The 12,340-nt window shown below is 49.1% G+C and overlaps 1 protein-coding gene and 1 non-coding gene across 21 annotated transcripts in view; both read left to right on the plus strand.

Annotated features, from left to right (window-relative positions):
- Positions 1–12,340, plus strand: part of CSGALNACT1 (chondroitin sulfate N-acetylgalactosaminyltransferase 1) — a 321,323-nt gene that overhangs the window by 254,842 nt on the left and 54,141 nt on the right. The gene's annotated exons all lie outside the window — the stretch shown is intronic.
- On the plus strand, positions 4,492–4,658 carry LOC122688133. The gene has a single exon (XR_006339351.1). It is a non-coding gene; the product is annotated as a U1 spliceosomal RNA (small nuclear RNA).

Genomic DNA, 12,340 nt, shown 5'->3' on the forward strand with positions numbered 1-12,340 from the left:
AGTCGTTGATGCCATCCAAACAACTCATCCTCTGTTGCCCCCTTCTCCTCTTGCCCTCAGTCTTTCCCAGCATCAGGATCTTTTCCAGTGAATCAGCTCTTCACCGCAGGTGGCCAAAGTATTGGAGCTTCAGCTTCAGCGTCAGTCCTTCCAAGGAATATTCAGGGTTGATCTCCTTTAGGATTGACTGGTTGGATCTCCTTGCAGTCCAAGGGACTGTCAAGAGTCTTCTCCAACACCACAGTTCAAAAGCATCAATTCTTTGGCACTCAGCTTTCTTTATGGTCCAACCCTCACATCCATACATGACTATGGAAAAACCATAGCTTTGACTAGATGGACCTTTGTCGGCAAAGTGACGTCTCTGCTTTTTAATATGCTGTCTAGGTTTGTCATACTTTGCTTCCAAGGAGCAAGTGTCTTTTAATTTCATGGCTGCAGTCAGCATCTGCAGTGATTTTGGGGCCCAAGAAAATAAAGCCTGTCACTGTTTCCGTTGTTTCCCCATCTATTTGCCATGAAGTGATGGGACTGGATGCCAAGAACTTCATTTTTTGAATGTTGAATTTTAAGCTAACTTTTTCACTCTTCTCTTTCACCTTCTTTAAAAGGCTGTTTAATCCCTCTTTGCTTTCTGCCATTAGAGTGGTATCATCTGCATATCTGAGGTGGTTAATTTTTAACCCAGCAGTCTTGATTCCACCTTGTGATTCACCTAGCCTGGCATTTTGCATAATGTATTCTATTGTTCAGAAACCAAAAATCATTTATTAACTACTAATAGAATGGGACACAGCCTGTATCATGGAAAAACTGTAATTTTAGCTGTGAAAGTACTAAGTTTACATCTAACTATAAAAATTAAGAAGATGAAACTACTGTATCAAAGCATTTATAGTCTTATTTGCAAGTGGTGGAATTATAGGTGATGCTGTGTTTCCGGACATCCTACTTGAACAATCTGTTTCTCTTATACTTTGCAAAAGGATATAGCAGCGCCTGAATGATGTTGACGTGATTAAAAAAGAAAGTAGTGTCTGATCTCCTCAAAGTGACAGAATCTGATGTTTGGGACAGACGCAGAATCCAGGGTGGTGGTGTCCGTGCATTTCTGTCCTACTTCTAGAGACTCAAGACAAGAGAAAAATAACATTGTAGGCCATGTTCTCGTTCTTGAGCAGTCTTGACCCTCAATAACAGGGCTGGAGGAGGCTGCCAGCCTGCAGAGGCGAGTCATTCTTAGGAAGGCGATGACCAGCCTCTTGGAAGGGGCTTGAGCACGGCTTCTTTGTGTCCGCCCTCGTCGTGGTGGGTGGCAGGTGTCTGGCTGGAGGGTAGGACCCAGCAGAGAGCCGTGCGGTCACCCTCACCAGCTCTGCGGGACTCTGGCCCTGGATCCCTGGCCCCTGGTGGAGCCTGCATTCCAGTGATGCCCCGCAGCTCTGATGCTGTCTCCCTGAATCCTGGTCCCTGTGGCATCTTACTCTGCTTTCTAACTTTCCTTAAAGCCTTCCCGGGACTTCTCTAAGAGGAACGGGCGCTTCAAATGTCAAGAAAGAGGAGAACAAGGCACCTCTTCTTCCTCCTCTTGGAAGAAGACCCTACTGTCGATGGTGCCTTTTTTTAAAGCCTGTCTCTCCCCTTTCCCTTCTTTTCCAAAAATAGGTCTTGTGAAAGTCAGTGTGAGCTGCGGCAGCCTCGCATCTGTTGCTTTCCATCTGTAGCTCGGTCTGTACAATGCGCCATATATTTAGCTGCCTAAATCGGGACTGTTCCGCATGCTGATTCACGAGGAGCTGGGCAGTCATGTGGGCGAGCAGGGCTGTTTGTTGGTCAGGGCTGGCTGCTGGATGCTCTCGGCTCTCACCCGCGGATCCAGAAGTGAGAGATATTTGGGGACATCAAGAGAGCAGATGGCCCGTGAAGGCAGCTGGCCCAGGCAGTAATTAGTCCAGGGAGGCGATGGGTCATTTTCTGAGCTTGGAGCAGAATTTCGCGTCTGTTGGTGCCATTCAAGTTGCGGAGAGAGGCTTCGGGTAGAACTGGTAGGGCTGGAAACTGTCTGTCAATGAGTCACCGCAGCTGAGAGATAACAGCTCGGCTTTGCTTCCCAAGGGAAAGGTTCCTAGCAAGAAGATAGAAGGGGAGAGGTTCTGTTTGTTTTAAATTTAAAATGAGAGGTACTCAGCGCTTTTTTTTTTTTTTTTTCCAGTGAATGGGTTATTCTTTTTTAAATTTTGTTTATTTACTTTTGGCTGGGCTGGGCCTCCGTCGCTGCAGTCTTTTCTCTAGTTGGCACGGGCCGGCTCTGCTCTCCAGCTTCCGCAGTCAGGCTTCTCGTTGCAGAGCATGGGCTCTGGGGTGGTCGCACTGCAACAGATGTGGGCTCAGGTTAGTTGCCCCTCGGCCTGTGGAATCTTCCCAGAGGATCGAACTCGTGTCCCCTGAATTGGAAGGCAGATTCTTAACCACTGGACCCCCAGGAAAGTCCTCGACTCCTTCATAGGGCTAGAGAAAGATGAATTTGTCGAGGGAGCCGGTGAAAACCCGAGATGGGGTATTTGGCCGCACCCCCATGACCTCCTCTTTCACGACACCCGTGTCCTGTGATGGCTAAGCTTTCTGCGTCCTCCACCAGCCTGAGTGGAGGCCCCACTTCTCCTATCCCTCTGTAGCCCTGACACTTAAGTGGAGTCTCTGGTACATAGGTGCTGGCGATGTCTGTTGAATGAATACATGAACGCATAGCAGCAGGGATTGGCCTGCACGGGAGGAAGGAGAAAGCTTCCTTTGAGACGGAGAAGAGGGTGGCTCTGCAGTGTGCTGAGTCAAGTTTTGCTCATTTGATTTTTTCGTCTGAGAGAGTGACTAGGAATTTAAGGTCTGAACATAAAAATAAGCACTGTACTTACTATTCAGTAAATGACAGTGATGATTTCATGTGACGCTTTTATTCGTCTGTATCTCTGTGTTTGAGTCTTTAAAGTAGAAAGCTAATTTAAGGTGCGTTTGGCCTTTCTCTTGTAGTAACCATCCCTGTTCACGCCCGTGGTCCATCTCCCCCCTCTTCCAGGGACACCTCACCCTCTGCTTCACGGCGCTCTCTGCTGTTAACCCGTCTCTGGTGACCTGGCCCCCGTCACTTGTCTCTGTGCCTCACATGTAGGGGATGCATTTTCCGCCCTTTAAAGGGGAGCCAGTGTCTTTTCTTGGACATATTTGCAATCACAGCTGCATGTAATTAGTTTTTACAATCTCGGTCTACGTAAAGTGCAAACCCTCCCATTCTGCTGTGATTCACAGGCAGGGAAAAGAGCTCTGCACCAATTACTGTGTGTGTGTGTGTGTCTGTGTGTCTGTGTGTGTCTCTCTGTGTGTATGCGTGTATGTGTGTGTGTCTGTGTATGTGTATGTCTGTGTGTCTGTGTGTGTGTGTGTCTGTGTGTGTGTGTCTGTGTGGGTGTGTGTGTGTGTGTGTCTCTGTGTGTGTGTTTGTGTGTGTATATGTGTGTATGTGTGTATGTGTCTGTGTGTCTGTGTGTGTATTTGTGTGTGTCTGTGTGTTTGTGTGTGTGTCTCTGTGTGTGTGTGTCTGTGTGTGTGTCTGTGTGTGTGTTTGTGTGTGTATGTGTCTGTGTGTGTGTCTGTGTGTGTATGCATGTGTGTCTGTGTGTGTGTGTGTCTTCCCCACTCATCCAGCAGGCCCTTCTCCGACACCAGCTGGGTGTCCTGCAGTTCAGCTCAGTTCTGATACCTCCTACCTGGAGGTACATCGGATTCCACGGGTGTAAAGGGCTCAGTCCCACAAGGCTGCCACTTTCCCCGACTTCAGACCCCAGGTTATCACCCATGCTTCTGACCAACCAGCTGTAGGCTGGAGGTTCCGACGTCCCCTTCCGGATTCAGTTAATTTCCTAGAGCAGCTCACAGAACTCAGAGAGACATTTTGCTCGTTTGCTGGTTTTTTATGGAAGGATGTGTTGGAGGTTGCTGATGAGCATCCGGGTTGGAGCCGTCTGTAGAGCAGGCATGTGGGGAGAGGGGAGCTCCCCTGATCTCTCTGGGTCCCACCCGCCCGCCAGCATCTCCACCTGTTCACCAGCCTGGATGCTCTCGGAACCCCCATGCCTCTGGGATCTTTATGGAGGCGTCATCACACAGGCCTGATGGACTGTTAACTCCACTCCCATCCCTTTTCCAGAGAATGTGGGGTGGAGCTGAAAACTCCCAAGCTTCTAGTCACAACTCTGTCTTTCCATTGACCAGCCCCCAAGCAGCAGCCCACCCAGAGTTACCTCAACAGAACAAAAGACGCGCCTGTCACCCGGGACATCCCAAGGGTCCCCGGGAACCAGGGCAGAGACCAGTATACATTTTTCCACAGTGTCACAGTTGGGAATGTGTATTAGACTATCCCATCCTTCTGCTGGCTTCTTTCATGAGTTTGGCTTGGGAGCCTGGCTGCCTGGATTTAGATCTCAGCTCAGCCGTGTAGCTAGCTGGCATGGGAGATGCTGTGAGCACGAAGCTGGCTTTTCCCAGGGCGTGTGGCTTATCCATGGCAGTTTGGTTGTGCTGACCCCTGTGAGTTCCCCAAATGTGGGCGACTCGGCTGCATACTTTGTGGTGGTGGGGGACTGCGTGGGCACTTTGCCCTGTAAAGAGAAAAAAGAGTGACTTTCACTCACTCTGTCTGCACAGTGAGTGAGTGAGAAGTTGCTCAGTCGTGTCCGACTCTTTGCAACCCCGTAGACTGTAGCCCGCCAGGCTCCTCCATCCATGGGATTCTCCAGGCAAGAATACTGGAGTGGGTAGCCATTCCCTTCTCCAGGGGATCTTCCTGACCCAGGGATCAAACCTGGGTCTCCTGCACTACAGGCAAGATTCTTTACCTCTGAGCCACCAAGTGGACATTACTAATACCTCATAGGATTGTCTCACGGGATATATGGGTTCATACAGATAATACTTTTATAGCATCCCCCAGCACAGTCAGTGTTAATTATTACTACTATTTTTGTTATTTGTTGGTAGGCCTGGGGGAGGCATTTTTATAGCCCCAGACATCTTTTAGACTCCTTCCCTGGCTTCTTAACACTCTTCTGAATTATAATTAATTTTCCCTAAGACACAACAGTTGTGGTAAGTTCATTTCCCTTTCTTGACCCATCTCCAAAATACCATTTAATATAAGCAAAGTTAAAAGTTTTCCAGGGAAGAAGTTTTGAAAAGTTCTCCTCACAAAGTTAGAGTTCGGTTCTAACCCAGTTATTAATATTGTGGTTATCGGCGGTCACATTTCAGTGTCTGTATTAAGTAGACTAATCGTAGTTTTGTGCGCGCTGTGTCTGTTGATGTAAGAGAGTGTCTCTTGGGAAGTGTATAATGTAGGGAATTTTGAACCTGGGATGACTATCAGTATTCACATTTATTTCAGCACATCTTAGAATGTGAGTTTTCCTTCTTTCTTGTTCCTGCCTTGGGGCCGCCGTGTTCCATTTTTTTTCCTTTCTCTTTTCTTTTTTAATTTTCATTTGCATTGGAGGCTAATTACTTTACAGTATTGTGGTGCTTTTATTCTCAAGCCCCAAGCCTCCTGTGGCTGGGAGTGCAACGATTTCGCAATCCCTGCAGTGTCTTCCTCTCGGGAGATGGAGGCAGGGGAAGGGTCTCGCGGTTGGCTGGCGAGTGAAAAGGCAATTCTGTGCTGAGAACTCCGAGCGGCAGACGAGGACGATGCCCCGTGGCGGAAGCTGCAGGCTTGTTTGTTAGTGGTGTGACTTTATGCCTGCTGGCGTTTACAAGTAGAGTAGCGGGGTCCTTCAAAGCCCGCCCGTTTTTCTTGTCTGAGATTTCACCCATCATTCTTACTGACTTTCCACTCATCATGTTAACTGTGATTTAGATGCTCATTTCTCTGGCCCCAGGCTCACTTGTTCTGCCTTTGAACTTGGTGCAGACTCTGTCATGACCTTGCACGTGGTGGTCTCCCCTGCCTTGGTAGGGTGGGAGGACCCTGTCCTCACTCCTGTCACAGAAACTGGATGTCCAGTGCCCTTGGGACCTGGGACCCGTGGGACCGAGCAGGAGCAGAAATAAAGGAAACTCATCCTTTTCTTTCTGGACCCACAGCTACCACTGGGAGGTGGAATGGTCATCTCTTTGGGGGTGTCGGTTGGAGTGAAATTGTCTTTCTAAAGCAATACTGTGTTTTAGAATATAGTTGATTTCATAGTGCTTTTCAAATATCAACCCAGTAAATAAGTCTCTGGGGGCAGATCGTGAGTAAATCTTAAAGCACAAGCTTTTGGGAATAAAATTTAAGCTCTTTAGAGTTGTCAGCTTGAGGGGAGGGATAAAATGAGATAATCCTTCAGAAAGGAAGCGTCATACAGGAAGTGTGAGCTGGCGTCTGAATGTAGGTTAACTTTCTTCCCCAGAAATAACGGTGAAAGGATGCCTCTTCACCGCAGCTTCCTGAGAGGACGTGTGGTGAATCCCGAGGCCGTCACACGGGCGTTAGCAGCAGCAGCCTCTCAGCTCCCGCTCCATGCCGGGCGCCGTCCCGGACACTGGGGGCCGTCCTGGGCACTGGGGGCCCCGGAAGTGCAAACCCAGAGAGTCTGGCTCATGGAGTTTGCCTTCCAGTTGGGGAAGAGAGTAAATATAAGCCTGAAGGAGCAGATCACACATCAAGAGGAAAGATGGGTTCCTTTATCAGGGAAGAATAAAGGTGCTGTAGCTCAGATGGGAAAGAATCTGCCTGCAATGCGGCAGAACCTGGGTTCAGTCCCAGAGTCAGGACGATCCCCTGGAGGAGGAGATGGCAACCCACTCCGGTATTCCTGCCTAGAGAATCTCATGCACAGAGGAGCCTGGCGGGTCACAAAGAATCGGACACGACTGAGCAACGAACATGCACATACAAGTTGTGTGGGGGGTTGCTTCTGGGGAGAACACTTCAGTCTGAAATACAGTGATCAGATGAGGTCGTGCTGGGGTGTGACAGATGGACAGAAGTGTGGAGAAGGCGAGGGAGCTGGGCCTTCATACACCTGGGGGGGTGTCTAGAGAGGAGAGGTGGGGCACTGGATCATCCTGGGAACCTGCCAGGTGCCCGGGGTGGGGGACAGTGTGGGCTGGACAGAGCTGTTGGGGAAGAGAGGGGAGATGGAGCCAGCAGTGGGGTGGGGGGGAGGTGCATATCTCATGGACCACTGTGGGGACTTACTTTACATGCCTCAGTGAAATGGGGAGATCCTGACTGGTTTTGAGCTGAGGGGGTAACATGATCTGACTTAAATTTTGGAAGGGTGATTTTGGATGCTGTGTGCGGAGCAGACCGTGGGGCGGGTGGAAGCCAGGCGACCTCTCCTGGGCTGTTACAGGGACTACGCACAGGTGGTGTGGCTGGACCACTGGGAGATGCTTGGCAGTGGTCAGATGCTGGGCGTGTTTTGAGGATGGAGCCAGCATGTTTGCCAGTGGATGGATGAGCAAGATGGGGGAGTCGGGGGTGATGCTGGGGGCTTGAGCCTCAGCATCCAGGGGACGCGTTGCTGTCCCGGAGGTGGGCAGACTCTGGGCAGAGCATATGCATGCCTGTGTATGCATGTGCACGCACGTGTGTGTGTGTGTGTGTTTTGGGTGGGTGGGTAGAGGGGTCTATCTTGTGTCTTTCTCATGTCTAAACTGTATGAAGCTCATTCTTGGAGAAAATTTAAGTTCTCCGATTAGATTTCCTGAACAAGTGCACACCCTTGTGCACATACACATGATATCCTCGGGGAAAGTGGGTCCCGTGTAACTGATGGTGGCCATCACTGGTCCCGGGACTGCAGGGCAGGGACCATCAATGGAGGAGGGGCTTAAACAACAGGCGTTTATTTTCTCACAAATCGGGAGGCTGGAAGTCCAAGATCAAGGTGTGGGCAGGTTTGGTTTCTTCCGAGCACTTTATCATTGGCCTGCAGACGGCTGCCCCTACTGGGTCCGCCTGTGGTCTTCTCCTCACACATGTATCCCTGGTGCCTCTGTGTGTCCTGACCTCCTCATCTTATAAGGGAACCAGTCAAATTGGATTAGGACCCTGTAACAGCCTCATGGGGACATGATCACCTCTTTAGAGTTCGTGTCTCTAAACATAGCACCTTCTGAGATGCTCTGGGTGGTTAGCCTGTGAATTTTTGGAGGACAAAATCCAGCTGCTAGTGTTGGTCTTCTTTGGTATCTGGGAATCTGAAGGGGTGTCATTGGAATGTTCTGCGTGTGTGCACTTGTTTGTGCCGAGTCCCTTGGTTGTGTCTGAGTCTTTGCAACCCTGTGGACTGTAGCCTTCCAGGCTCCTTGTCCATGGGATTCTCCAGGCAGGAATGCTGGAGTGAGTTGCCATTTTCTCCTCCAGGGGATCTTCCTGACCCAGGGATTAAACCTGCATCTCCTGTGTCTCCTGCATTGGCAGGCAGACTCTTTACCACTGCCCCACCTGGAAATGACCCCTGAAATGAGATTGTTGATAATATCCCTCACGTTAAAGGACAAAACATTGAAATAAATGGTCCTGCTGTGTATATTCATTTCACTCTCTCAGGACTCTGTTGAGAGCTTATGATGTATGAGGCTTTGAAACAGAGAGGAGTAAGAGCGTTCTCCTCGTCCCACTGGGCAGCCCCGTCCACAGGTGACCCAGCAGGAGGCTGGAAAGGAACAGCTAGGGAAACTGGCAGAGAAGTAGGAGAACGTGGTACCTTGAAAGCCAAGGAACGGAGGTGTTTTCAATGGAGAGAGTTGGCATTCACAAGCCTCAACTACTAACAGTTGAGATGTGAATGAGAGTGAAGACAGAATTAGTGCGAAAACCGAAGTATCCCGATTTCACAACACGGGAAAAATGGGAGAAAAAGAAGAAATCCAGCTGTATCAGATTAGTAACACTGACAGAACCAGGGGCCCACCTGCAGGTGCCCGGACGGCTGGCCCACATGCCACCCTGACCACCGGCTCTCACCGTGACAGTCTGCACCCCCTAGTGGGTGTCATTCACAAGACCGTCGCCCTGCGGGGTGGGTGTTCACGAGCCGAATTGCACGTTGTAAACACATTGGATGAGCCATCTCCTGACGTTCAGCGTGTCCTCCTGCCCCCAGGGTTCCCCCTCCATTTCTTCTCATAGAAAGATCCACCATTCACACGCTGACAATCCAAAGTAGACTTTAGTTTTATTTTTTAAGATTTTTTAATGTGGACTATTTTGAAAATCTTTATTGAATTTGTTGCGGCGTTATTTCTGTTGTTTATGTTTTGGATTTTTTTTTTTGGCCACGGGCATGTGGGATCTTAGCTGCCTGACCAGGGATTGAACCCACAACCCCTGTGTTGGAAGGTGAAGTCTTAGGTACTGCACTGCCAGGGAAGTGTCCCCTAAAGTGGATTTTATCAAATGGGGAAAACGGGGCATCTCGAGACCCTTACTGGTGCACCGCGCCCTGCATGGCCCTTTTAAGGACAATAGGCGCCGAGGGTGGGAGGCTCCTTTGGTCTCAGGCTTGTTCACAGGCGTTCAGGCTCACGGCAGGCCTCTGAAGGACGGAACCTCCGTCACACCAGGCCTCTGCAGCCGGAATGCTCCCTTCCTGGTCCCGTTCAGAGTGAGGCGTCAGAATGCTTCAGGGTGGAGAAGGTCTTCCCTCACCTGCTAGAACCGCTCTGCAGCGCAGCGCTGGGCTCTGGCGACGGCCTCGCAGGGTGTGGGAACCCCTGTGTGTGGAAGCCTTGGGATTGCAGTCTCTAAAGCATGCTTCCTGGCCTCTGCTGCACTGTGCGGTCTCTCGGGGTGTCCCAGCTGCACTCATTGAATCAGGATCTCTGGGGCCGGGGCCAGGGCAGCCCCTGGGGGATGCTGATGAGAGCAGGTGCATACGTGAGCTGCCGCCCTGATAGAGATGCCAGCCCTAGAGCTGAGACAGCCTCACAGGTAGTTCTCAAGGCTGTGCCTGCCCTGGCACGGGTCTCTGAAAGCTGTGATTCTCCAGGTGGAATATTATGAAACGTGCTTGACCTCCTCTCTGTAACCAGCACGTGACCTTCATCTGGGGGGAACCAAAGTCGTTCTTCTTCCTTTCCTTCTCCTCAAATAATATTCTGGCTCACACTCACTGAGCGCTTCAAGGGCTTTGTGTATTAAGTGCTGTATATGTACTTCAGTCCTCACAAGGACCCTGGAGACGGGTCTTTATTGCAATCATGTGTATTGCAAGCGAGGACACAGGGGCAAAGAAAGCTGCAGTCATCTGCCCAGAATTACACGGCTGGTGCTTGAACCCAGGTGCCCTGGCTTCGGCGCCCTGCCTCCATCCACGGAGAGAAAGCCAAGCACCGATTCACTCAGCAGGTATTTACGGGCCCCTGCAGCATGCCAGGCCCTTACTCACACTTTCATTGTGAATTAGGGGCACCTTAACAGATAACAGGCCTGTGTAATGCTCTCAGAAACACATGACTGAAAATCAATTTCAAAATAATTATTCTTGGTTGATGTCCTATAACACTTAACTATTTAATTGACTGTATTTTGTTTTACTATCTCTGAGATGCCCTCTTTAGCCCGTGGATTACTTAGATGCGTGTTGTTTGATTTCTTAGTGTTTAGATATTTCCTTATCTTTCTGTTACTCATTTCTCCTTTGAATTCATTATGATCAGAACACACCCTATATAATTTCAGTTCTTTTCAGATTGTTGGTTTGTTTATGGCCCAAGATATAGGCTATCTAGTTGAAAGTTCCGTGGGCTTCAAAAATACATATGTCATGCTTTTGTTGGGTGGAGTATTCTGCACATATTGGTTAGATCCTGTTGGTTGACACTGTTGCTCACCTCTTCCGTATCCTTTCTGATTTGTGTCTAGTAGTTCGGTAAGTTGCTGACGAGGGGACCAAAGTCTCCAACCATAATTGTGGAATTGTTGGTTTCCCTTTTCAGCTTTCTTGATTTTTGCTCCACATGTTTTGAGACTCAGCTGTTCAGTGCATGTGCATTTAGGATCATTATGTCTTCCTGATGGAATGATCCCTTTATTATTTGACAATGTTCCTCTTTGTCTCTAGGACGTTTCTTTGTTCTCAAGTCTGTTTTATCTTTTTAAATTAATTAGGCTGTGTTGGGTCTTAGTTGCAACATGCAGGATCCTTGCTGTGTCACTTGGGATCTTTCACCGCGGCACATGGACTCTCTAGATACAGCGTAGGATTCAGTAATTGCAACACGCAGGCTTAGTTACTCCACGGCCTGTGGGGTCTTAGTTCCCTGGCCAGGGATTGGACCCACGTCCCCTGCATTGCAAGGCGGATTCTCAGCCACTGGAAAAAGTCCAACCACTGGAGTTTCTCACTAAGAAAAGTCCCCCTGCTTTATCTTGCACGGCCCCTCCTGTTTCACTAATGTTTGCATGGTATGTCTTTCTTCATCCTTTTCCTTTCAGTTTATATGTGTCATTTTGTCAAATCTGAAGTGAGTTTCTTGTAGATAGCTGTCCTTGTGTTTCTTTTTTTAATCCACTCTACCAATCTCCTTTTTAAAATTGATATATTTAGGCCACTTAGAGTTAAGGTAATTATGTTAGAGTTTGTCTCCCAAGTTAACAGCGTAACAGTTTACATAACATACATAACCAAGGTACATTTTCTTTTGGAGAGTTCACCAAGAGATGAAATTAAGAACAGTTATCGCTGGGTATTGCCCAAGGTCTCTTTGTGTGATTTTTATGCCTGTGTGTCATAGGGGGACGTCAGTATCAGCAAGACACAGCGGCTGGCAGTGCTTGCGTCTGTTCGCGGCGACTGGCGTGGTGTGTTTTTGTGTTTACAGGCCCGTATTCCTTGCTCTCGCTCCATTATTACTGCTTTGTTGCAAACGGTCCTAGAATTTAGTGGCTTTTGATCCCCACCTTCACATGCTAATGGACTCTGTGGGTCCACAGTTCAGAAAGGACCTCTGGGATCTAATGCCTGATGATCTGAGGTGGATGGAACTGATGTAATAATAATGGGAATAAAGTGCACAATAAATGTGATGTGCCTGAATCATCTCGAAAGCATCTCCCCTGTCCGTGCAAAAGCTGTCTTCCAGGAGATCGGTCCCTGGTGCCAAAAGGGTCGGGGACCACTGATCTCAGTTGTCCTTTAGAATGTGCCACTTCATGGAGTGACCGACCAGGCTCAGTCTCGGCGTCCTGAGCAGGTTATTCTGTTGGACGGGATGTTCCTGCCGTGACAGGCCTCAGAGCCCCCAACAATTGGTGCTAAGTTGTCTCTTCGTGTGCTCCTCATCTCAGAGGAAAAGC

The sequence above is a fragment of the Cervus elaphus genome, chromosome 32 (assembly GCF_910594005.1).
Source record: "Cervus elaphus chromosome 32, mCerEla1.1, whole genome shotgun sequence".
NCBI lineage: Eukaryota > Metazoa > Chordata > Mammalia > Artiodactyla > Cervidae > Cervus > Cervus elaphus.